At 45.6% G+C, this 25,664-nt stretch overlaps 1 long non-coding RNA gene across 1 annotated transcript; it reads left to right on the forward strand.

The window, feature by feature from the left end:
* Nucleotides 1-21,819: 21,819 nt before the first annotated feature.
* On the forward strand, nt 21,820-24,601 carry LOC139156199 (uncharacterized). The gene is made up of 3 exons (XR_011557272.1): nt 21,820-22,390; nt 23,325-23,382; nt 24,095-24,601. It is a non-coding gene; the product is annotated as an uncharacterized lncRNA (long non-coding RNA).
* Nucleotides 24,602-25,664: the final 1,063 nt, after the last annotated feature.

Genomic DNA, 25,664 nt, shown 5'->3' on the forward strand with positions numbered 1-25,664 from the left:
GAGTTCCGAATTCAAAATTCCGAGTTACGAATTCCGAGTTGCAAGTTCGGAATTCCGAGTTCGGAATTCCGAGTTCCGAATTCCGAGTTCCAAGTTCGGAATTCCGAGTTTGGAATTCCGAGTTCGGAATTCCGAGTTCCGAGTTCGGAATTCCGAGTTCAGAATTCCAAATTCCGAGTTCCGAATTCCGAGTTCCAAGTTCGGAATTCCGAGTTCAAAATTCCGAGTTCCGAATTCTGAGTTCCAAGTTCGGAATTCCGAGTTCCAAATTCCGAGTTCCAAGTTCGGAATTCCGAGTTTGGAATTCCGAGTTCGGAATTCCGAGTTCCAAGTTCGGAATTCCAAGTTCGGAATTCCGAGTTCCGAATTCCGAGTTCCAAGTTCGGAATTCCGAGTTCAGAATTCCAAATTCCGAGTTCCGAATTCCGAGTTCCGAGTTCGGAATTCCGAGTTCAGAATTCCAAATTCCGAGTTCCGAATTCCGAGTTCCAAGTTCGGAATTCCGAGTTCGGAATTCCGAGTTCCGAATTCCGAGTTCCAAGTTCGGAATTCCGAGTTCGGAATTCCGAGTTCGGAATTCCGAGTTCCGAATTCCGAGTTCGGAATTCCGAGTTCCGAATTCCGAGTTTGGAATTCCGAGTTCAGAATTCCAAATTCCGAGTTCCAAGTTCGGAATTCCGAGTTCAAAATTCCGAGTTCCGAATTCCGAGTTCCAAGTTTGGAATTCCGAGTTCGGAATTCCGAGTTCCGAATTCCGAATTCCGAGTTCTGAGTTCGGAATTCCGACTTCGGAATTCCGAGTTCACAATTCCAAGTTTGGAATTCCGAGTTCCGAATTCCGAGTTCCAAGTTTGGAATTCCGAGTTCAGAATTCCGAATTCCGAATTCCGAGTTCCGAGTTCGGAATTCCGACTTCGGAATTCCGAGTTCACAATTCCAAGTTTGGAATTCCGAGTTCCGAATTCCGAGTCCAAGTTCGGAATTCCGAGTTCAGAATTCCAAATTCCGAGTTCCGAATTCCGAGTTCCAAGTTCGGAATTCCAAGTTCGGAATTCCGAGTTCCGAATTCCGAGTTCCAAGTTCGGAATTCCGAGTTCAGAATTCCATGTTCGGAATTCCGAGTTCCGACTTCAAAATTCCGAGTTCCGAATTCCGAGTTCCAAGTTTGGAATTCCGAGTTCGGAATTCCGAGTTCCGAGTTCGGAATTCCGAGTTCAGAATTCCAAATTCCGAGTTCAGAATTCTGAGTTCCGAGTTCGGAATTCCGAGTTCAGAATTCCAAATTCCGAGTTCCGAATTCCGAGTTCCAAGTTCGGAATTCCGAGTTCGGAATTCCAAGTTCCGAATTCCGAGTTCCAAGTTCGGAATTCCGAGTTCAAAATTCCGAGTTCCGAATTCCAGGTTCCAAGTTCGGAATTCCGAGTTCGGAATTCCGAGTTCGGAATTCCGAGTTCCAAGTTCGGAATTCCGAGTTCGGAATTCCGAGTTCAGAATTCCAAGTTCCAAGTTCGGAATTCCGAGTTCAAAATTCCGAGTTCCGAATTCCAGGTTCCAAGTTCGGAATTCCGAGTTCGGAATTCCGAGTTCGGAATTCTGAGTTCCAAATTCGGAATTCCGAGTTCGGAATTCCGAGTTCGGAATTCCGAGTTCCAAGTTCGGAATTCCGAGTTCGGAATTCCGAGTTCCGAATTCCGGGTTCCAAGTTCGGAATTCCGAGTTCAAAATTCCGAGTTCCGAATTCCGATTTCCAAGTTCGGAATTCCAAGTTCAGAATTCCGAGTTCCGAATTCCGAATTCCGAGTTCCGAGTTCGGAATTCCGAGTTCAGAATTCCAAGTTCGGAATTCCATGTTCGGAATTCCGAGTTCCGAATTCAAAATTCCGAGTTCCGAATTCCGAGTTCCAAGTTCGGAATTCCGAGTTCGGAATTCCGAGTTCCGAATTCCGAGTTCCAAGTTCGGAATTCCGAGTTTGGAATTCCGAGTTCCGAGTTCGGAATTCCGAGTTCAGAATTCCAAATTCCGAGTTCCGAATTCCGAGTTCCAAGTTCGGAATTCCGAGTTCAAAATTCCGAGTTCCGAATTCCAGGTTCCAAGTTCGGAATTCCGAGTTCGGAATTCCGAGTTCGGAATTCCGAGTTCCAAGTTCGGAATTCCGAGTTCGGAATTCCGAGTTCGGAATTCCGAGTTCCAAGTTCGGAATTCCGAGTTCGGAATTCCGAGTTCCGAATTCCGGGTTCCAAGTTCGGAATTCCGAGTTCAAAATTCCGAGTTCCGAATTCCGAGTTCCAAGTTCGGAATTCCGAGTTCAAAATTCCGAGTTCCGAATTCCGATTTCCAAGTTCGGAATTCCGAGTTCGGAATTCCGAGTTCCGAATTCCGAATTCCGAGTTCCGAGTTCGGAATTCCGACTTCGGAATTCCGAGTTCACAATTCCAAGTTTGGAATTCCGAGTTCCGAATTCCGAGTTCCAAGTTTGGAATTCCGAGTTCAGAATTCCGAATTCCGAATTCCGAATTCCGAGTTCCGAGTTCGGAATTCCGACTTCGGAATTCCGAGTTCACAATTCCAAGTTTGGAATTCCGAGTTCCGAATTCCGAGTCCAAGTTCGGAATTCCGAGTTCAGAATTCCAAATTCCGAGTTCCGAATTCCGAGTTCCAAGTTCGGAATTCCAAGTTCGGAATTCCGAGTTCCGAATTCCGAGTTCCAAGTTCGGAATTCCGAGTTCAGAATTCCAAATTCCGAGTTCCGAATTCCGAGTTCCAAGTTCGGAATTCCGAGTTCAAAATTCCGAGTTCCGAATTCCAGGTTCCAAGTTCGGAATTCCGAGTTCGGAATTCCGAGTTCGGAATTCCGAGTTCCAAGTTCGGAATTCCGAGTTCGGAATTCCGAGTTCGGAATTCCGAGTTCCAAGTTCGGAATTCCGAGTTCGGAATTCCGAGTTCCGAATTCCGGGTTCCAAGTTCGGAATTCCGAGTTCAAAATTCCGAGTTCCGAATTCCGAGTTCCAAGTTCGGAATTCCGAGTTCAAAATTCCGAGTTCCGAATTCCGATTTCCAAGTTCGGAATTCCGAGTTCGGAATTCCGAGTTCCGAATTCCAAATTCCGAGTTCCGAGTTCGGAATTCCGACTTCGGAATTCCGAGTTCACAATTCCAAGTTTGGAATTCCGAGTTCCGAATTCCGAGTTCCAAGTTTGGAATTCCGAGTTCAGAATTCCGAATTCCGAATTCCGAATTCCGAGTTCCGAGTTCGGAATTCCGACTTCGGAATTCCGAGTTCACAATTCCAAGTTTGGAATTCCGAGTTCCGAATTCCGAGTCCAAGTTCGGAATTCCGAGTTCAGAATTCCAAATTCCGAGTTCCGAATTCCGAGTTCCAAGTTCGGAATTCCAAGTTCGGAATTCCGAGTTCCGAATTCCGAGTTCCAAGTTCGGAATTCCGAGTTCAGAATTCCAAATTCCGAGTTCCGAATTCCGAGTTCCGAGTTCGGAATTCCGAGTTCAGAATTCCAAATTCCGAGTTCCGAATTCCGAGTTCCAAGTTCGGAATTCCGAGTTCGGAATTCCGAGTTCCGAATTCCGAGTTCCAAGTTCGGAATTCCGAGTTCCGAATTCCGAGTTCGGAATTCCGAGTTCCGAATTCCGAGTTCGGAATTCCGAGTTCCGAATTCCGAGTTTGGAATTCCGAGTTCAGAATTCCAAATTCCGAGTTCCAAGTTCGGAATTCCGAGTTCAAAATTCCGAGTTCCGAATTCCGAGTTCCAAGTTTGGAATTCCGAGTTCGGAATTCCGAGTTCCGAATTCCGAATTCCGAGTTCTGAGTTCGGAATTCCGACTTCGGAATTCCGAGTTCACAATTCCAAGTTTGGAATTCCGAGTTCCGAATTCCGAGTTCCAAGTTTGGAATTCCGAGTTCAGAATTCCGAATTCCGAATTCCGAGTTCCGAGTTCGGAATTCCGACTTCGGAATTCCGAGTTCACAATTCCAAGTTTGGAATTCCGAGTTCCGAATTCCGAGTCCAAGTTCGGAATTCCGAGTTCAAAATTCCGAGTTCCGAATTCCGAGTTCCAAGTTCGGAATTCCGAGTTCAAAATTCCGAGTTCCGAATTCTGATTTCCAAGTTCGGAATTCCGAGTTCGGAATTCCGAGTTCCGAATTCCAAATTCCGAGTTCCGAGTTCGGAATTCCGACTTCGGAATTCCGAGTTCACAATTCCAAGTTTGGAATTCCGAGTTCCGAATTCCGAGTTCCAAGTTTGGAATTCCGAGTTCAGAATTCCGAATTCCGAATTCCGAATTCCGAGTTCCGAGTTCGGAATTCCGACTTCGGAATTCCGAGTTCACAATTCCAAGTTTGGAATTCCGAGTTCCGAATTCCGAGTCCAAGTTCGGAATTCCGAGTTCAGAATTCCAAATTCCGAGTTCCGAATTCCGAGTTCCAAGTTCGGAATTCCAAGTTCGGAATTCCGAGTTCCGAATTCCGAGTTCCAAGTTCGGAATTCCGAGTTCAGAATTCCAAATTCCGAGTTCCGAATTCCGAGTTCCGAGTTCGGAATTCCGAGTTCAGAATTCCAAATTCCGAGTTCCGAATTCCGAGTTCCAAGTTCGGAATTCCGAGTTCGGAATTCCGAGTTCCGAATTCCGAGTTCCAAGTTCGGAATTCCGAGTTCCGAATTCCGAGTTCGGAATTCCGAGTTCCGAATTCCGAGTTCGGAATTCCGAGTTCCGAATTCCGAGTTTGGAATTCCGAGTTCAGAATTCCAAATTCCGAGTTCCAAGTTCGGAATTCCGAGTTCAAAATTCCGAGTTCCGAATTCCGAGTTCCAAGTTTGGAATTCCGAGTTCGGAATTCCGAGTTCCGAATTCCGAATTCCGAGTTCTGAGTTCGGAATTCCGACTTCGGAATTCCGAGTTCACAATTCCAAGTTTGGAATTCCGAGTTCCGAATTCCGAGTTCCAAGTTTGGAATTCCGAGTTCAGAATTCCGAATTCCGAATTCCGAGTTCCGAGTTCGGAATTCCGACTTCGGAATTCCGAGTTCACAATTCCAAGTTTGGAATTCCGAGTTCCGAATTCCGAGTCCAAGTTCGGAATTCCGAGTTCAGAATTCCAAATTCCGAGTTCCGAATTCCGAGTTCCAAGTTCGGAATTCCAAGTTCGGAATTCCGAGTTCCGAATTCCGAGTTCCAAGTTCGGAATTCTGAGTTCAGAATTCCATGTTCGGAATTCCGAGTTCCGACTTCAAAATTCCGAGTTCCGAATTCCGAGTTCCAAGTTTGGAATTCCGAGTTCGGAATTCCGAGTTCCGAGTTCGGAATTCCGAGTTCAGAATTCCAAATTCCGAGTTCAGAATTCCGAGTTCCGAGTTCGGAATTCCGAGTTCAGAATTCCAAATTCCGAGTTCCGAATTCCGAGTTCCAAGTTTGGAATTCCGAGTTCGGAATTCCGAGTTCCGAATTCCGAGTTCCAAGTTCGGAATTCCGAGTTCAAAATTCCGAGTTCCGAATTCCAGGTTCCAAGTTCGGAATTCCGAGTTCGGAATTCCGAGTTCGGAATTCCGAGTTCCAAGTTCGGAATTCCGAGTTCGGAATTCCGAGTTCGGAATTCCGAGTTCCAAGTTCGGAATTCCGAGTTCAAAATTCCGAGTTCCGAATTCCAGGTTCCAAGTTCGGAATTCCGAGTTCGGAATTCCGAGTTCGGAATTCTGAGTTCCAAATTCGGAATTCCGAGTTCGGAATTCCGAGTTCGGAATTCCGAGCTCCAAGTTCGGAATTCCGAGTTCGGAATTCCGAGTTCCGAATTCCGGGTTCCAAGTTCGGAATTCCGAGTTCAAAATTCCGAGTTCCGAATTCCGAGTTCCAAGTTCGGAATTCCGAGTTCAAAATTCCGAGTTCCGAATTCCGATTTCCAAGTTCGGAATTCCAAGTTCAGAATTCCGAGTTCCGAATTCCGAATTCCGAGTTCCGAGTTCGGAATTCCGAGTTCAGAATTCCAAGTTCGGAATTCCATGTTCGGAATTCCGAGTTCCGAATTCAAAATTCCGAGTTCCGAATTCCGAGTTCCAAGTTCGGAATTCCGAGTTCGGAATTCCGAGTTCCGAATTCCGAGTTCCAAGTTCGGAATTCCGAGTTTGGAATTCCGAGTTCCGAGTTCGGAATTCCGAGTTCAGAATTCCAAATTCCGAGTTCCGAATTCCGAGTTCCAAGTTCGGAATTCCGAGTTCAAAATTCCGAGTTCCGAATTCTGAGTTCCAAGTTCGGAATTCCGAGTTCCAAATTCCGAGTTCCAAGTTCGGAATTCCGAGTTCGGAATTCCGAGTTCGGAATTCCGAGTTCCAAGTTCGGAATTCCGAGTTCGGAATACCGAGTTCGGAATTCCGAGTTCCAAGTTCGGAATTCCGAGTTCCGAATTCCGAGTTCCGAATTCCGAGTTCCAAGTTCAGAATTCCGAGTTCAAAATTCCGAGTTCCGAATTCCGAGTTCCAAGTTCGGAATTCCGAGTTCAAAATTCCGAGTTCCGAATTCCGAGTTCCAAGTTCAGAATTCCGAGTTCCGAATTCCGAGTTCCGAATTCCGAATTCCGAGTTCCGAGTTCGGAATTCCGAGTTCCGAATTCCGAGTTCCAAGTTCGGAATTCCGAGTTTGGAATTCCGAGTTCGGAATTCCGAGTTCGGAATTCCGAGTTCAGAATTCCAAATTCCGAGTTCCGAATTCCGAGTTCCAAGTTCGGAATTCCGAGTTCAAAATTCCGAGTTCCGAATTCTGAGTTCCAAGTTCGGAATTCCGAGTTCGGAATTCCGAGTTCGGAATTCCGAGTTCAGAATTCCGAGTTCCAAGTTTGGAATTCCGAGTTCAGAATTCCAAATTCCGAGTTCAGAATTCCGAGTTCCGAGTTCGGAATTCCGAGTTCAGAATTCCAAATTCCAAGTTCCGAATTCCGAGTTCCAAGTTCGGAATTCCGAGTTCGGAATTCCGAGTTCCGAATTCCGAGTTCCAAGTTCGGAATTCCGAGTTCAGAATTCCGAGTTCGGAATTCCGAGTTCCAAGTTCGGAATTCCGAGTTCGGAATTCCGAGTTCCGAATTCCGAGTTCCAAGTTCGGAATTCCGAGTTTGGAATTCCGAGTTCCGAGTTCGGAATTCCGAGTTCAGAATTCCAAATTCCGAGTTCCGAATTCCGAGTTCCAAGTTCGGAATTCCGAGTTCAAAATTCCGAGTTCCGAATTCTGAGTTCCAAGTTCGGAATTCCGAGTTCCAAATTCCGAGTTCCAAGTTCGGAATTCCGAGTTCGGAATTCCGAGTTCGGAATTCCGAGTTCCAAGTTCGGAATTCCGAGTTCGGAATACCGAGTTCGGAATTCCGAGTTCCAAGTTCGGAATTCCGAGTTCCGAATTCCGAGTTCCGAATTCCGAGTTCCAAGTTCAGAATTCCGAGTTCAAAATTCCGAGTTCCGAATTCCGAGTTCCAAGTTCGGAATTCCGAGTTCAAAATTCCGAGTTCCGAATTCCGAGTTCCAAGTTCAGAATTCCGAGTTCCGAATTCCGAGTTCCGAATTCCGAATTCCGAGTTCCGAGTTCGGAATTCCGAGTTCCGAATTCCGAGTTCCAAGTTCGGAATTCCGAGTTTGGAATTCCGAGTTCGGAATTCCGAGTTCCGAGTTCGGAATTCCGAGTTCAGAATTCCAAATTCCGAGTTCCGAATTCCGAGTTCCAAGTTCGGAATTCCGAGTTCAAAATTCCGAGTTCCGAATTCTGAGTTCCAAGTTCGGAATTCCGAGTTCGGAATTCCGAGTTCGGAATTCCGAGTTCAGAATTCCGAGTTCCAAGTTTGGAATTCCGAGTTCAGAATTCCAAATTCCGAGTTCAGAATTCCGAGTTCCGAGTTCGGAATTCCGAGTTCAGAATTCCAAATTCCAAGTTCCGAATTCCGAGTTCCAAGTTCGGAATTCCGAGTTCGGAATTCCGAGTTCCGAATTCCGAGTTCCAAGTTCGGAATTCCGAGTTCAGAATTCCGAGTTCGGAATTCCGAGTTCCAAGTTCGGAATTCCGAGTTCGGAATTCCGAGTTCGGAATTCCGAGTTCCGAGTTCGGAATTCCGACTTCGGAATTCCGAGTTCACAATTCCAAGTTTGGAATTCCGAGTTTCGAATTCCGAGTCCAAGTTCGGAATTCCGAGTTCAGAATTCCAAATTCAGAGTTCCGAATTCCGAGTTCCAAGTTCGGAATTCCGAGTTCCGAATTCCGAGTTCCGAGTTCGGAATTCCGAGTTCAGAATTCCAAGTTCGGAATTCCAAGTTCGGAATTCCGAGTTCCGACTTCAAAATTCCGAGTTCCGAATTCCGAGTTCCAAGTTTGGAATTCCGAGTTCGGAATTCTGAGTTCGGAATTCCGAGTTCCGAGTTTGGAATTCCGAGTTCAGAATTCCAAATTCCGAGTTCCGAGTTCGGAATTCCGAGTTCAGAATTCCAAATTCCGAGTTCCGAATTCCGAGTTCCAAGTTCGGAATTCCGAGTTCAGAATTCCGAGTTCCGAATTCCGAGTTCCAAGTTCGGAATTCCGAGTTCGGAATTCCGAGTTCGGAATTCCGAGTTCCAAGTTCGGAATTCCGAGTTCGGAATTCCGAGTTCGGAATTCCGAGTTCCAAGTTCGGAATTCCGAGTTCGGAATTCCGAGTTCCGAATTCCGGGTTCCAAGTTCGGAATTCCGAGTTCAAAATTCCGAGTTCCGAATTCCGAGTTCCAAGTTCGGAATTCCGAGTTCAAAATTCCGAGTTCCGAATTCCGATTTCCAAGTTCGGAATTCCGAGTTCGGAATTCCGAGTTCCGAATTCCAAATTCCGAGTTCCGAGTTCGGAATTCCGACTTCGGAATTCCGAGTTCACAATTCCAAGTTTGGAATTCCGAGTTCCGAATTCCGAGTTCCAAGTTTGGAATTCCGAGTTCAGAATTCCGAATTCCGAATTCCGAATTCCGAGTTCCGAGTTCGGAATTCCGACTTCGGAATTCCGAGTTCACAATTCCAAGTTTGGAATTCCGAGTTCCGAATTCCGAGTCCAAGTTCGGAATTCCGAGTTCAGAATTCCAAATTCCGAGTTCCGAATTCCGAGTTCCAAGTTCGGAATTCCAAGTTCGGAATTCCGAGTTCCGAATTCCGAGTTCCAAGTTCGGAATTCCGAGTTCAGAATTCCAAATTCCGAGTTCCGAATTCCGAGTTCCGAGTTCGGAATTCCGAGTTCAGAATTCCAAATTCCGAGTTCCGAATTCCGAGTTCCAAGTTCGGAATTCCGAGTTCGGAATTCCGAGTTCCGAATTCCGAGTTCCAAGTTCGGAATTCCGAGTTCCGAATTCCGAGTTCGGAATTCCGAGTTCCGAATTCCGAGTTCGGAATTCCGAGTTCCGAATTCCGAGTTTGGAATTCCGAGTTCAGAATTCCAAATTCCGAGTTCCAAGTTCGGAATTCCGAGTTCAAAATTCCGAGTTCCGAATTCCGAGTTCCAAGTTTGGAATTCCGAGTTCGGAATTCCGAGTTCCGAATTCCGAATTCCGAGTTCTGAGTTCGGAATTCCGACTTCGGAATTCCGAGTTCACAATTCCAAGTTTGGAATTCCGAGTTCCGAATTCCGAGTTCCAAGTTTGGAATTCCGAGTTCAGAATTCCGAATTCCGAATTCCGAGTTCCGAGTTCGGAATTCCGACTTCGGAATTCCGAGTTCACAATTCCAAGTTTGGAATTCCGAGTTCCGAATTCCGAGTCCAAGTTCGGAATTCCGAGTTCAAAATTCCGAGTTCCGAATTCCGAGTTCCAAGTTCGGAATTCCGAGTTCAAAATTCCGAGTTCCGAATTCTGATTTCCAAGTTCGGAATTCCGAGTTCGGAATTCCGAGTTCCGAATTCCAAATTCCGAGTTCCGAGTTCGGAATTCCGACTTCGGAATTCCGAGTTCACAATTCCAAGTTTGGAATTCCGAGTTCCGAATTCCGAGTTCCAAGTTTGGAATTCCGAGTTCAGAATTCCGAATTCCGAATTCCGAATTCCGAGTTCCGAGTTCGGAATTCCGACTTCGGAATTCCGAGTTCACAATTCCAAGTTTGGAATTCCGAGTTCCGAATTCCGAGTCCAAGTTCGGAATTCCGAGTTCAGAATTCCAAATTCCGAGTTCCGAATTCCGAGTTCCAAGTTCGGAATTCCAAGTTCGGAATTCCGAGTTCCGAATTCCGAGTTCCAAGTTCGGAATTCCGAGTTCAGAATTCCAAATTCCGAGTTCCGAATTCCGAGTTCCGAGTTCGGAATTCCGAGTTCAGAATTCCAAATTCCGAGTTCCGAATTCCGAGTTCCAAGTTCGGAATTCCGAGTTCGGAATTCCGAGTTCCGAATTCCGAGTTCCAAGTTCGGAATTCCGAGTTCCGAATTCCGAGTTCGGAATTCCGAGTTCCGAATTCCGAGTTCGGAATTCCGAGTTCCGAATTCCGAGTTTGGAATTCCGAGTTCAGAATTCCAAATTCCGAGTTCCAAGTTCGGAATTCCGAGTTCAAAATTCCGAGTTCCGAATTCCGAGTTCCAAGTTTGGAATTCCGAGTTCGGAATTCCGAGTTCCGAATTCCGAATTCCGAGTTCTGAGTTCGGAATTCCGACTTCGGAATTCCGAGTTCACAATTCCAAGTTTGGAATTCCGAGTTCCGAATTCCGAGTTCCAAGTTTGGAATTCCGAGTTCAGAATTCCGAATTCCGAATTCCGAGTTCCGAGTTCGGAATTCCGACTTCGGAATTCCGAGTTCACAATTCCAAGTTTGGAATTCCGAGTTCCGAATTCCGAGTCCAAGTTCGGAATTCCGAGTTCAGAATTCCAAATTCCGAGTTCCGAATTCCGAGTTCCAAGTTCGGAATTCCAAGTTCGGAATTCCGAGTTCCGAATTCCGAGTTCCAAGTTCGGAATTCTGAGTTCAGAATTCCATGTTCGGAATTCCGAGTTCCGACTTCAAAATTCCGAGTTCCGAATTCCGAGTTCCAAGTTTGGAATTCCGAGTTCGGAATTCCGAGTTCCGAGTTCGGAATTCCGAGTTCAGAATTCCAAATTCCGAGTTCAGAATTCCGAGTTCCGAGTTCGGAATTCCGAGTTCAGAATTCCAAATTCCGAGTTCCGAATTCCGAGTTCCAAGTTTGGAATTCCGAGTTCGGAATTCCGAGTTCCGAATTCCGAGTTCCAAGTTCGGAATTCCGAGTTCAAAATTCCGAGTTCCGAATTCCAGGTTCCAAGTTCGGAATTCCGAGTTCGGAATTCCGAGTTCGGAATTCCGAGTTCCAAGTTCGGAATTCCGAGTTCGGAATTCCGAGTTCGGAATTCCGAGTTCCAAGTTCGGAATTCCGAGTTCAAAATTCCGAGTTCCGAATTCCAGGTTCCAAGTTCGGAATTCCGAGTTCGGAATTCCGAGTTCGGAATTCTGAGTTCCAAATTCGGAATTCCGAGTTCGGAATTCCGAGTTCGGAATTCCGAGCTCCAAGTTCGGAATTCCGAGTTCGGAATTCCGAGTTCCGAATTCCGGGTTCCAAGTTCGGAATTCCGAGTTCAAAATTCCGAGTTCCGAATTCCGAGTTCCAAGTTCGGAATTCCGAGTTCAAAATTCCGAGTTCCGAATTCCGATTTCCAAGTTCGGAATTCCAAGTTCAGAATTCCGAGTTCCGAATTCCGAATTCCGAGTTCCGAGTTCGGAATTCCGAGTTCAGAATTCCAAGTTCGGAATTCCATGTTCGGAATTCCGAGTTCCGAATTCAAAATTCCGAGTTCCGAATTCCGAGTTCCAAGTTCGGAATTCCGAGTTCGGAATTCCGAGTTCCGAATTCCGAGTTCCAAGTTCGGAATTCCGAGTTTGGAATTCCGAGTTCCGAGTTCGGAATTCCGAGTTCAGAATTCCAAATTCCGAGTTCCGAATTCCGAGTTCCAAGTTCGGAATTCCGAGTTCAAAATTCCGAGTTCCGAATTCTGAGTTCCAAGTTCGGAATTCCGAGTTCCAAATTCCGAGTTCCAAGTTCGGAATTCCGAGTTCGGAATTCCGAGTTCGGAATTCCGAGTTCCAAGTTCGGAATTCCGAGTTCGGAATACCGAGTTCGGAATTCCGAGTTCCAAGTTCGGAATTCCGAGTTCCGAATTCCGAGTTCCGAATTCCGAGTTCCAAGTTCAGAATTCCGAGTTCAAAATTCCGAGTTCCGAATTCCGAGTTCCAAGTTCGGAATTCCGAGTTCAAAATTCCGAGTTCCGAATTCCGAGTTCCAAGTTCAGAATTCCGAGTTCCGAATTCCGAGTTCCGAATTCCGAATTCCGAGTTCCGAGTTCGGAATTCCGAGTTCCGAATTCCGAGTTCCAAGTTCGGAATTCCGAGTTTGGAATTCCGAGTTCGGAATTCCGAGTTCGGAATTCCGAGTTCAGAATTCCAAATTCCGAGTTCCGAATTCCGAGTTCCAAGTTCGGAATTCCGAGTTCAAAATTCCGAGTTCCGAATTCTGAGTTCCAAGTTCGGAATTCCGAGTTCGGAATTCCGAGTTCGGAATTCCGAGTTCAGAATTCCGAGTTCCAAGTTTGGAATTCCGAGTTCAGAATTCCAAATTCCGAGTTCAGAATTCCGAGTTCCGAGTTCGGAATTCCGAGTTCAGAATTCCAAATTCCAAGTTCCGAATTCCGAGTTCCAAGTTCGGAATTCCGAGTTCGGAATTCCGAGTTCCGAATTCCGAGTTCCAAGTTCGGAATTCCGAGTTCAGAATTCCGAGTTCGGAATTCCGAGTTCCAAGTTCGGAATTCCGAGTTCGGAATTCCGAGTTCCGAATTCCGAGTTCCAAGTTCGGAATTCCGAGTTTGGAATTCCGAGTTCCGAGTTCGGAATTCCGAGTTCAGAATTCCAAATTCCGAGTTCCGAATTCCGAGTTCCAAGTTCGGAATTCCGAGTTCAAAATTCCGAGTTCCGAATTCTGAGTTCCAAGTTCGGAATTCCGAGTTCCAAATTCCGAGTTCCAAGTTCGGAATTCCGAGTTCGGAATTCCGAGTTCGGAATTCCGAGTTCCAAGTTCGGAATTCCGAGTTCGGAATACCGAGTTCGGAATTCCGAGTTCCAAGTTCGGAATTCCGAGTTCCGAATTCCGAGTTCCGAATTCCGAGTTCCAAGTTCAGAATTCCGAGTTCAAAATTCCGAGTTCCGAATTCCGAGTTCCAAGTTCGGAATTCCGAGTTCAAAATTCCGAGTTCCGAATTCCGAGTTCCAAGTTCAGAATTCCGAGTTCCGAATTCCGAGTTCCGAATTCCGAATTCCGAGTTCCGAGTTCGGAATTCCGAGTTCCGAATTCCGAGTTCCAAGTTCGGAATTCCGAGTTTGGAATTCCGAGTTCGGAATTCCGAGTTCCGAGTTCGGAATTCCGAGTTCAGAATTCCAAATTCCGAGTTCCGAATTCCGAGTTCCAAGTTCGGAATTCCGAGTTCAAAATTCCGAGTTCCGAATTCTGAGTTCCAAGTTCGGAATTCCGAGTTCGGAATTCCGAGTTCGGAATTCCGAGTTCAGAATTCCGAGTTCCAAGTTTGGAATTCCGAGTTCAGAATTCCAAATTCCGAGTTCAGAATTCCGAGTTCCGAGTTCGGAATTCCGAGTTCAGAATTCCAAATTCCAAGTTCCGAATTCCGAGTTCCAAGTTCGGAATTCCGAGTTCGGAATTCCGAGTTCCGAATTCCGAGTTCCAAGTTCGGAATTCCGAGTTCAGAATTCCGAGTTCGGAATTCCGAGTTCCAAGTTCGGAATTCCGAGTTCGGAATTCCGAGTTCGGAATTCCGAGTTCCGAGTTCGGAATTCCGACTTCGGAATTCCGAGTTCACAATTCCAAGTTTGGAATTCCGAGTTTCGAATTCCGAGTCCAAGTTCGGAATTCCGAGTTCAGAATTCCAAATTCAGAGTTCCGAATTCCGAGTTCCAAGTTCGGAATTCCGAGTTCCGAATTCCGAGTTCCGAGTTCGGAATTCCGAGTTCAGAATTCCAAGTTCGGAATTCCAAGTTCGGAATTCCGAGTTCCGACTTCAAAATTCCGAGTTCCGAATTCCGAGTTCCAAGTTTGGAATTCCGAGTTCGGAATTCTGAGTTCGGAATTCCGAGTTCCGAGTTTGGAATTCCGAGTTCAGAATTCCAAATTCCGAGTTCCGAGTTCGGAATTCCGAGTTCAGAATTCCAAATTCCGAGTTCCGAATTCCGAGTTCCAAGTTCGGAATTCCGAGTTCAGAATTCCGAGTTCCGAATTCCGAGTTCCAAGTTCGGAATTCCGAGTTCAGAATTCCAAATTCCGAGTTCCGAATTCCGAGTTCCGAGTTCGGAATTCCGAGTTCAGAATTCCAAATTCCGAGTTCCGAATTCCGAGTTCCAAGTTCGGAATTCCGAGTTCGGAATTCCGAGTTCCGAATTCTGAGTTCCAAGTTCGGAATTCCGAGTTCGGAATTCCGAGTTCGGAATTCCGAGTTCCGAATTCCGAGTTCGGAATTCCGAGTTCCGAATTCCGAGTTCGGAATTCCGAGTTCAGAATTCCAAATTCCGAGTTCCAAGTTCGGAATTCCGAGTTCAAAATTCCGAGTTCCGAATTCCGAGTTCCAAGTTTGGAATTCCGAGTTCGGAATTCCGAGTTCCGAATTCCGAATTCCGAGTTCCGAGTTCGGAATTCCGACTTCGGAATTCCGAGTTCACAATTCCAAGTTTGGAATTCCGAGTTCCGAATTCCGAGTTCCAAGTTTGGAATTCCGAGTTCAGAATTCCGAATTCCAAATTCCGAATTCCGAGTTCCGAGTTCGGAATTCCGACTTCGGAATTCCGAGTTCACAATTCCAAGTTTGGAATTCCGAGTTCCGAATTCCGAGTCCAAGTTCGGAATTCCGAGTTCAGAATTCCAAATTCGGAATTCCATGTTCGGAATTCCGAGTTCCGACTTCAAAATTCCGAGTTCCGAATTCCGAGTTCCAAGTTTGGAATTCCGAGTTCGGAATTCCGAGTTCCGAGTTCGGAATTCCGAGTTCAGAATTCCAAATTCCGAGTTCAGAATTCCGAGTTCAGAATTCCAAATTCCGAGTTCAGAATTCCGAGTTCCGAGTTTGGAATTCCGAGTTCAGAATTCCAAATTCCGAGTTCCGAATTCCGAGTTCCAAGTTCGGAATTCCGAGTTTGGAATTCCGAGTTCCGAATTCCGAGTTCCAAGTTCGGAATTCCGAGTTTGGAATTCCGAGTTCGGAATTCCGAGTTCCGAGTTCGGAATTCCGAGTTCAGAATTCCAAATTCCGAGTTCGGAATTCCGAGTTCCAAGTTCGGAATTCCGAGTTCAAAATTCCGAGTTCCGAATTCTGAGTTCCAAGTTCGGAATTCCGAGTTCGGAATTCCGAGTTCCAAGTTCGGAATTCCGAGTTCGGAATTCCGAGTTCCGAATTCCGAGTTCCGAGTTCGGAATTCCGACTTCGGAATTCCGAGTTCACAATTCCAAGTTTGGAATTCCGAGTTCCGAATTCCGAGTCCAAGTTCGGAATTCCGAGTTCAGAATTCCAAATTCCGAGTTCCGAATTCCGAGTTCCAAGTTCGGAATTCCGAGTTCGGAATTCCGAGTTCCGAATTCCGAGTTCCAAGTTTGGAATTCCGAGTTCAGAATTCCGAATTCCGAATTCCGAATTCCGAGTTCCGAGTTCGGAATTCCGACTTCGGAATTCCGAGTTCACAATTCCAAGTTCGGAATTCCGATTTCCGAATTCCGAGTTCCAAGTTCGGAATTCCGAGTTCAGAATTCCAAATTCCGAGTTCAGAATTCCGAGTTCCGAGTTCGGAATTCCGAGTTCAGAATTCCAAATTCCGAGTTCCGAATTCCGAGTTCCAAGTTCGGAATTCCGAGTTCGGAATTCCGAGTTCCGAATTCCGAGTTCCAAGTTCGGAATTCCGAGTTCAAAATTCCGAGTTCCGAATTCCAGGTTCCAAGTTCGGAATTCCGAGTTCGGAATTCCGAGTTCGGAATTCCGAGTTCCAAGTTCAGAATTCCGAGTTTGGAATTCCGAGTTCGGAATTCCGAGTTCCAAGTTCGGAATTCCGAGTTCAAAATTCCGAGTTCCGAATTCCAGGTTCCAAGTTCGGAATTCCGAGTTCGGAATTCCGAGTTCGGAATTCTGAGTTCCAAATTCGGAATTCCGAGTTCGGAATTCCGAGTTCGGAATTCCGAGTTCCAAGTTCGGAATTCCGAGTTCGGAATTCCGAGTTCCGAATTCCGGGTTCCAAGTTCGGAATTCCGAGTTCAAAATTCCGAGTTCCGAATTCCGAGTTCCAAGTTCGGAATTCCGAGTTCAAAATTCCGAGTTCCGAATTCCGATTTCCAAGTTCGGAATTCCGAGTTCAGAATTCCGAGTTCCGAATTCCGAATTCCGAGTTCCGAGTTCGGAATTCCGAGTTCAGAATTCCAAGTTCGGAATTCCATGTTCGGAATTCCGAGTTCCGAATTCAAAATTCCGAGTTCCGAATTCCGAGTTCCAAGTTCGGAATTCCGAGTTCGGAATTCCGAGTTCCGAATTCCGAGTTCCAAGTTCGGAATTCCGAGTTTGGAATTCCGAGTTCGGAATTCCGAGTTCCGAGTTCGGAATTCCGAGTTCAGAATTCCAAATTCCGAGTTCCGAATTCCGAGTTCCAAGTTCGGAATTCCGAGTTCAAAATTCCGAGTTCCGAATTCTGAGTTCCAAGTTCGGAATTCCGAGTTCCAAATTCCGAGTTCCAAGTTCGGAATTCCGAGTTCGGAATTCCGAGTTCGGAATTCCGAGTTCCAAGTTCGGAATTCCGAGTTCGGAATACCGAGTTCGGAATTCCGAGTTCCAAGTTCGGAATTCCGAGTTCCGAATTCCGAGTTCCGAATTCCGAGTTCCAAGTTCAGAATTCCGAGTTCAAAATTCCGAGTTCCGAATTCCGAGTTCCAAGTTCGGAATTCCGAGTTCAAAATTCCGAGTTCCGAATTCCGAGTTCCAAGTTCGGAATTCCGAGTTCCGAATTCCGAGTTCCGAATTCCGAATTCCGAGTTCCGAGTTCGGAATTCCGAGTTCCGAATTCCGAGTTCCAAGTTCGGAATTCCGAGTTTGGAATTCCGAGTTCGGAATTCCGAGTTCCGAGTTCGGAATTCCGAGTTCAGAATTCCAAATTCCGAGTTCCGAATTCCGAGTTCCAAGTTCGGAATTCCGAGTTCAAAATTCCGAGTTCCGAATTCTGAGTTCCAAGTTCGGAATTCCGAGTTCGGAATTCCGAGTTCGGAATTCCGAGTTCAGAATTCCGAGTTCCAAGTTTGGAATTCCGAGTTCAGAATTCCAAATTCCGAGTTCAGAATTCCGAGTTCCGAGTTCGGAATTCCGAGTTCAGAATTCCAAATTCCAAGTTCCGAATTCCGAGTTCCAAGTTCGGAATTCCGAGTTCGGAATTCCGAGTTCCGAATTCCGAGTTCCAAGTTCGGAATTCCGAGTTCAGAATTCCGAGTTCGGAATTCCGAGTTCCAAGTTTGGAATTCCGAGTTTCGAATTCCGAGTCCAAGTTCGGAATTCCGAGTTCAGAATTCCAAATTCCGAGTTCCGAATTCCGAGTTCCAAGTTCGGAATTCCGAGTTCAGAATTCCAAGTTCGGAATTCCAAGTTCGGAATTCCGAGTTCCGACTTCAAAATTCCGAGTTCCGAATTCCGAGTTCCAAGTTTGGAATTCCGAGTTCGGAATTCTGAGTTCGGAATTCCGAGTTCCGAGTTTGGAATTCCGAGTTCAGAATTCCAAATTCCGAGTTCCGAGTTCGGAATTCCGAGTTCAGAATTCCAAATTCCGAGTTCCGAATTCCGAGTTCCAAGTTCGGAATTCCGAGTACGGAATTCCGAGTTCCGAATTCCGAGTTCCAAGTTCGGAATTCCGAGTTCAGAATTCCGAGTTCCGAATTCCGAGTTCCAAGTTCGGAATTCCGAGTTCCGAATTCAAAATTCCGAGTTCCGAATTCCGAGTTCCAAGTTCGGAATTCCGAGTTCGGAATTCCGAGTTCCGAATTCCGAGTTCCAAGTTCGGAATTCCGAGTTTGGAATTCCGAGTTCGGAATTCCGAGTTCCGAGTTCGGAATTCCGAGTTCAGAATTCCAAATTCCGAGTTCCGAATTCCGAGTTCCAAGTTCGGAATTCCGAGTTCAAAATTCCGAGTTCCGAATTCTGAGTTCCAAGTTCGGAATTCCGAGTTCCAAATTCCGAGTTCCAAGTTCGGAATTCCGAGTTCGGAATTCCGAGTTCGGAATTCCGAGTTCCAAGTTCGGAATTCCGAGTTCGGAATACCGAGTTCGGAATTCCGAGTTCCAAGTTCGGAATTCCGAGTTCCGAATTCCGAGTTCCGAATTCCGAGTTCCAAGTTCAGAATTCCGAGTTCAAAATTCCGAGTTCCGAATTCCGAGTTCCAAGTTCAGAATTCCGAGTTCAAAATTCCGAGTTCCGAATTCCGAGTTCCAAGTTCGGAATTCCGAGTTCCGAATTCCGAGTTCCGAATTCCGAATTCCGAGTTCCGAGTTCGGAATTCCGAGTTCCGAATTCCGAGTTCCAAGTTCGGAATTCCGAGTTTGGAATTCCGAGTTCGGAATTCCGAGTTCCGAGTTCGGAATTCCGAGTTCAGAATTCCAAATTCCGAGTTCGGAATTCCGAGTTCCAAGTTCGGAATTCCGAGTTCAAAATTCCGAGTTCCGAATTCTGAGTTCCAAGTTCGGAATTCCGAGTTCGGAATTCCGAGTTCGGAATTCCGAGTTCAGAATTCCGAGTTCCAAGTTTGGAATTCCGAGTTCAGAATTCCAAATTCCGAGTTCAGAATTCCGAGTTCCGAGTTCGGAATTCCGAGTTCAGAATTCCAAATTCCAAGTTCCGAATTCCGAGTTCCAAGTTCGGAATTCCGAGTTCGGAATTCCGAGTTCCGAATTCCGAGTTCCAAGTTCGGAATTCCGAGTTCAGAATTCCGAGTTCGGAATTCCGAGTTCCAAGTTCGGAATTCCGAGTTCGGAATTCCGAGTTCGGAATTCCGAGTTCCGAGTTCGGAATTCCGACTTCGGAATTCCGAGTTCACAATTCCAAGTTTGGAATTCCGAGTTTCGAATTCCGAGTCCAAGTTCGGAATTCCGAGTTCAGAATTCCAAATTCCGAGTTCCGAATTCCGAGTTCCAAGTTCGGAATTCCGAGTTCCGAATTCCGAGTTCCGAGTTCGGAATTCCGAGTTCAGAATTCCAAGTTCGGAATTCCAAGTTCGGAATTCCGAGTTCCGACTTCAAAATTCCGAGTTCCGAATTCCGAGTTCCAAGTTTGGAATTCCGAGTTCGGAATTCTGAGTTCGGAATTCCGAGTTCCGAGTTTGGAATTCCGAGTTCAGAATTCCAAATTCCGAGTTCCGAGTTCGGAATTCCGAGTTCAGAATTCCAAATTCCGAGTTCCGAATTCCGAGTTCCAAGTTCGGAATTCCGAGTACGGAATTCCGAGTTCCGAATTCCGAGTTCCAAGTTCGGAATTCCGAGTTCAGAATTCCGAGTTCCGAATTCCGAGTTCCAAGTTCGGAATTCCGAGTTCAGAATTCCAAATTCCGAGTTCCGAATTCCGAGTTCCGAGTTCGGAATTCCGAGTTCAGAATTCCAAATTCCGAGTTCCGAATTCCGAGTTCCAAGTTCGGAATTCCGAGTTCGGAATTCCGAGTTCAGAATTCCGAGTTCCAAGTTCGGAATTCCGAGTTCGGAATTCCGAGTTCGGAATTCCGAGTTCCGAATTCCGAGTTCGGAATTCCGAGTTCCGAATTCCGAGTTCGGAATTCCGAGTTCAGAATTCCAAATTCCGAGTTCCAAGTTCGGAATTCCGAGTTCAAAATTCCGAGTTCCGAATTCCGAGTTCCAAGTTTGGAATTCCGAGTTCGGAATTCCGAGTTCCGAATTCCGAATTCCGAGTTCCGAGTTCGGAATTCCGACTTCGGAATTCCGAGTTCACAATTCCAAGTTTGGAATTCCGAGTTCCGAATTCCGAGTTCCAAGTTTGGAATTCCGAGTTCAGAATTCCGAATTCCAAATTCCGAATTCCGAGTTCCGAGTTCGGAATTCCGACTTCGGAATTCCGAGTTCACAATTCCAAGTTTGGAATTCCGAGTTCCGAATTCCGAGTCCAAGTTCGGAATTCCGAGTTCAGAATTCCAAATTCCGAGTTCCGAATTCCGAGTCCAAGTTCGGAATTCCGAGTTCAGAATTCCAAATTCCGAGTTCCGAATTCCGAGTTCCAAGTTCGGAATTCCAAGTTCGGAATTCCGAGTTCCGAATTCCGAGTTCCAAGTTCGGAATTCCGAGTTCAGAATTCCAAGTTCGGAATTCCATGTTCGGAATTCCGAGTTCCGACTTCAAAATTCCGAGTTCCGAATTCCGAGTTCCAAGTTTGGAATTCCGAGTTCGGAATTCCGAGTTCCGAGTTCGGAATTCCGAGTTCAGAATTCCAAATTCCGAGTTCAGAATTCCGAGTTCCAAGTTCGGAATTCCGAGTTCAGAATTCCAAATTCCGAGTTCGGAATTCCGAGTTCCAAGTTTGGAATTCCGAGTTCGGAATTCCGAGTTCGGAATTCCGAGTTCCGAGTTCGGAAGTCCGAGTTCGGAATTCCGAGTTCCGAATTCCGAGTTCCGAGTTCGGAATTCTGAGTTCAGAATTCCAAATTCCGAGTTCCGAATTCCGAGTTCCAAGTTCGGAATTCCGAGTTCAAAATTCCGAGTTCCGAATTCCAGGTTCCAAGTTCGGAATTCCGAGTTCGGAATTCCGAGTTCGGAATTCCGAGTTCCAAGTTCGGAATTCCGAGTTCGGAATTCCGAGTTTGGAATTCCGAGTTCGGAATTCCGAGTTCCGAGTTCGGAATTCCGAGTTCAGAATTCCAAATTCCGAGTTCAGAATTCCGAGTTCCGAGTTTGGAATTCCGAGTTCAGAATTCCAAATTCCGAGTTCCGAATTCCGAGTTCCAAGTTCGGAATTCCGAGTTTGGAATTCCGAGTTCCGAATTCCGAGTTCCAAGTTCGGAATTCCGAGTTTGGAATTCCGAGTTCGGAATTCCGAGTTCCGAGTTCGGAATTCCGAGTTCAGAATTCCAAATTCCGAGTTCCGAATTCCGAGTTCCAAGTTCGGAATTCCGAGTTCAAAATTCCGAGTTCCGAATTCTGAGTTCCAAGTTCGGAATTCCGAGTTCGGAATTCCGAGTTCCAAGTTCGGAATTCCGAGTTCGGAATTCCGAGTTCCGAATTCCGAGTTCCGAGTTCGGAATTCCGACTTCGGAATTCCGAGTTCACAATTCCAAGTTTGGAATTCCGAGTTCCGAATTCCGAGTCCAAGTTCGGAATTCCGAGTTCAGAATTCCAAATTCCGAGTTCCGAATTCCGAGTTCCAAGTTCGGAATTCCGAGTTCGGAATTCCGAGTTCCGAATTCCGAGTTCCAAGTTTGGAATTCCGAGTTCAGAATTCCGAATTCCGAATTCCGAATTCCGAGTTCCGAGTTCGGAATTCCGACTTCGGAATTCCGAGTTCACAATTCCAAGTTCGGAATTCCGAGTTCCGAATTCCGAGTTCCAAGTTCGGAATTCCGAGTTCAGAATTCCAAGTTCGGAATTCCATGTTCGGAATTCCGAGTTCCGACTTCAAAATTCCGAGTTCCGAATTCCGAGTTCCAAGTTTGGAATTCCGAGTTCGGAATTCCGAGTTCCGAGTTCGGAATTCCGAGTTCAGAATTCCAAATTCCGAGTTCCAAATTCCTAGTTCGGAATTCCGAGTTCGGAATTCCAAATTCCAAGTTCGGAATTCCGAGTTCCGGGGGAGAGACCTTCCCTTTAAGGTAGAATTAAGGAAAAACTGGGAGAAGTGCGAAGGGGGTTCAGTCAGACATGACAGAGGTGCTGATATACCTGCTGTGTCCGTAGCCTCCATCCCTGAGACCAAACTCCTCATCCATTATGTCAAAGGTTCTTGTCTCCAGAAAGGGGCTGGGGCTGGCTGGCTGACGGTAAAGGGCGCTAGGAAAAACCTGCAACATTTAGGGCCAAAAAATTGGAGTCAGGCTCTCCCAGTTGGATGGATATTGTGACCCCAAAGCTAGAGATTGACCTACTTAATTATTTGGGGAAATTCACCTAAATTGCGATTCCATTGGCCAGATATGGTAGTTATTTCCCAAGCACCCTTGGCCTGGCGTACTCATTTATTTTCAATTTTTAATATTTGGATTTTTCACACCACTTTTATTATTTCTCTCAATAGCTCCAGGCAGTGAATGTATCTAAGATTCCTTCTTCCCCACAAGAACAACCTTGTGAAGGCTGAGAGAGAGACTGGCTTGAGGACACCCACCTGGCTTTCGTGGCTGAGATGGGACTCGTAAGTACTTGGCGGGGTGTTCCATCTTAATTTCACTTGGTTGCCAACTTTTCCTGTTATCAGAAGCATCAAGGAAATGCAGAGATGGCCACAAAGAATGAGAGATGATGCCGACTCCTTTGGAGGTTTTTAAGTGATGATATAAATTGAGTTGGACACAGAATCAAATGGGAAGTCAGGATAGTTTGAAGAGAGATCAGTGTTGGGGGATTTTGTTGGTGTTTCTCAAACTTGGCCCCTTTAAGGCATGGGGGGACTTCAACTCCCAGAATTCTCCACCCAGCCAGCATGCAAAATTCTGGGAGTTGAAGGCATCCGTGCCTCACAGGGACCAACTTTGTGGTTTTTACACAAAGTTTTTATACTGTAATTTCATGAATGCTTTAGGCCAGTGATGGTAAACCTTTTAGACCAGTGGTTCTCAACCTGGGGGTCAGGACCCCTTTGGGGATCGAATGACCATTTCACAGGGGTCGCCTGAGACCGTGGGAAAAGACAAATTTTCCCTGGCATTGGGAACTAAAGCTTCTATTCTGGCATCTTGGAACATATTTTACAATCCGACCAATCAGGCGTTTACAGTCTCTCTGACCTTCCTGCCAATCAGCTCAAAGCTCTGTTGGGAGAATTGGCACTAGACTTATTGTTGGGGGTCACCACAACACAAGGAACTATATTAAGGGGTCGCGGCCTTAGAAAGGTTGAGAACCACTGTTTTAGACCCAGAGTGCCCAAGCTGGAAGGCCAAAGCACTGAAACTCAATGACCAGCTGGCCAATGAGCATTGCAACTCTCAGAAACCCTGGCTGAGCTGGGGCATCGGTGCGCCTGCCCACAGAGAGAGCTCTGCGTGCTAACTCTGGCATGTGTGCCATAGGTTCACCATCATGACTTCATCGGTTTGTATTAACCCTAATCTGTTCCTTATTGGTAGGTTAAGGTGACAGTGAAAAGGAAGTACACAGTAGAAGGCTACAGCTGGAAGACAACTTGTAAGTCAACTGCCTGCCTGCCTGCCTGATTGATTGATTGACTGACTGACTGACTGACTGATTGATGGATTGATTGTGTGTCATCAAGTTGAATGTTGATGCCTAGCAGCTCATAATCGATTTTCTCCATGGAGATTTGTCCCCAACTTGGCCCTTCAGGCATCCCAATCTGCCCTCTTCCCCACTGTAGCTGCTTACGGGTTCTCTTCTCTTTCCTTCACCTATGTCAGCATTGCAGACTTCTCCAGCAAGTTTGATCAGCATTGATTGACAGCAAGAAAACTGTGTGGATTCTGAGTGGCCATAGAGGAAGATGGATAATATGTCCCCAGTCTGATATTTGAATCTCCCAAAAATTCACCCATTCACACAGTAATCAAACCCAAATTTTCCTTTCCTGCTCTTTCCTTCCACCTTTCCCAGTGTTAGGAACAGCTCCAGAGAGTTGGTTTTCACTTGATGTGCCTCAAATACGACATTTTTAACCTTGTGGTTTTTAGTTGAGGTCTGGGTAGATTGTATCTAAATGATCCTTCTGCAGGAGACCCATCTGCAGAATGTCCATTGTTTCTTCATGCTTCATGCATCTCATGCTAGCAGAAGATGATGGACTCCAGAACTGTAGGATAAAGACAGAGTAGAGAAGGCAGGTGAGAAAAATTGGCCCTGAACTGAGAGAGGATGTGACTGTGTCTCTCCATTTTCCAAACAGGTCAGAAATGGGCATACAGTCAGTATCCTTACGAGATCTCTGTGACCACTGATGGTCCCAATCTTCAGGTTGATGAACCGAGAGACTTCTTTGACTTTCAGACCCAGGAATTCCAGAAAGACAATCGATGGATGAAAGATCAGCACAGTTGTCTTCAGGAGAAAATGGATTAATTTAAGACCACAACAGAAGGCCTGCAGAAAACCTGCAGAAGATTTTGTCATCAGTTAGAGCTAGAGGACGAATCTTTGCTGAAATACAGTGAAGAACTCCACAAAGATCTGTGCGAGGTCTCAAGCTAAATGTCCATCTCAACCAAGGGAAGGCTGACTCTGAGAAAGACCTCGAAGAAGTGAGGAATGTTCTGTCAGAGCTTAAGAAGCACCACCAGAGTCTGAAGCATGGGCCTCCTGATACGGACTACAGTTACCATATGGAAAATGGTGGTGTTGATTTTAATTCTAAGTGGTTTGCGGTTTTTTAGTTGTTAATTCTTGGGGGCACAAACTGTCAGTATTTTAATTTTTCTTGTTATCTGCTGTTGTAAGCATAATAAATGAATACAATAGAATTTTATTGGCCAAGTGTGATTGCACTCACAAGGAATTTGTCTTGGTGCAGATGCTCTCAATGTACATAAAAGAAAAAGATACATTTGTCAAGAATCACGAGGTGCAACACCTAATGATTGTCATAGGGGTCAAATAAGCAATAAAGAAACAATCAAGATTAATAAAAATCTTAGGATGCAAGCAACAAGTTACAATCATACAGTCCTAAGTGGGAGGAAAAGGATGATAGGAATGATGAGAAAAAATTAGTAGAAATAGAAGTGCAGACTTAGTAAAATGTTTGACAGTGTTGAGGGAATTATTTGTTTAGTAAAAACTTTTCTTGTGTCTAGTTGTCTTGGTGTGCAGTGCTCTGTAGCGACGATTTGAGGGTAGGAGTTAAAACAGTTCATGTCCAGGATGCGAGGGGTCAGTAAATATTTCCCCCGCCCTCTTTCTGGCTCGTGCAGTATACAGGTCCTCAATGGAAGGCAGGTTGGCAGCAATTGTTTTTTCTGCAGTTCTGATTATCCTCTGAAGTCTGTGTCGGTCCTGTTGGGTTGCAGCACCAAGCCAGACAGTTATAGAGGTGCAGATGACAGACTCAATGATTCCTCTGTAGAACTGTATCAGCAGCTCCTTGGGCAGTTTGAGTTTCCTGAGCTGGCGCAGAAAGAACATTCTTTGTTGTGCTCTTTTGATGATGTTTTTGATGTTAGGTGACCATTTTAGGTCTAAAATGTAAATTTATTTTTATTTATAAATCTGCCTTTTCCTACATTGCTTATATCCTTATACCACTGTTGGTCAGCTTTTGACCCAGTTCTACAGGACTCTTTACCTTCTTATGGACAAACATAAAAACAATAAAGAGCCATCATGGCCCACAGAAAATAAGACCTCTTTGCATATTCCAGTTTTTAGCCTGGTGCTTTAAATCTCTACACCAAACTGATTTTATAGTTAACCTACTTTGATGTTCAAACAATATTTTATAGTTCAAGTTTACCTTTACATCA

Source organism: Erythrolamprus reginae, unplaced genomic scaffold (genome assembly GCF_031021105.1).
Source record: "Erythrolamprus reginae isolate rEryReg1 unplaced genomic scaffold, rEryReg1.hap1 scaffold_74, whole genome shotgun sequence".
Classification (NCBI taxonomy): Eukaryota; Metazoa; Chordata; class Lepidosauria; order Squamata; family Dipsadidae; genus Erythrolamprus; species Erythrolamprus reginae.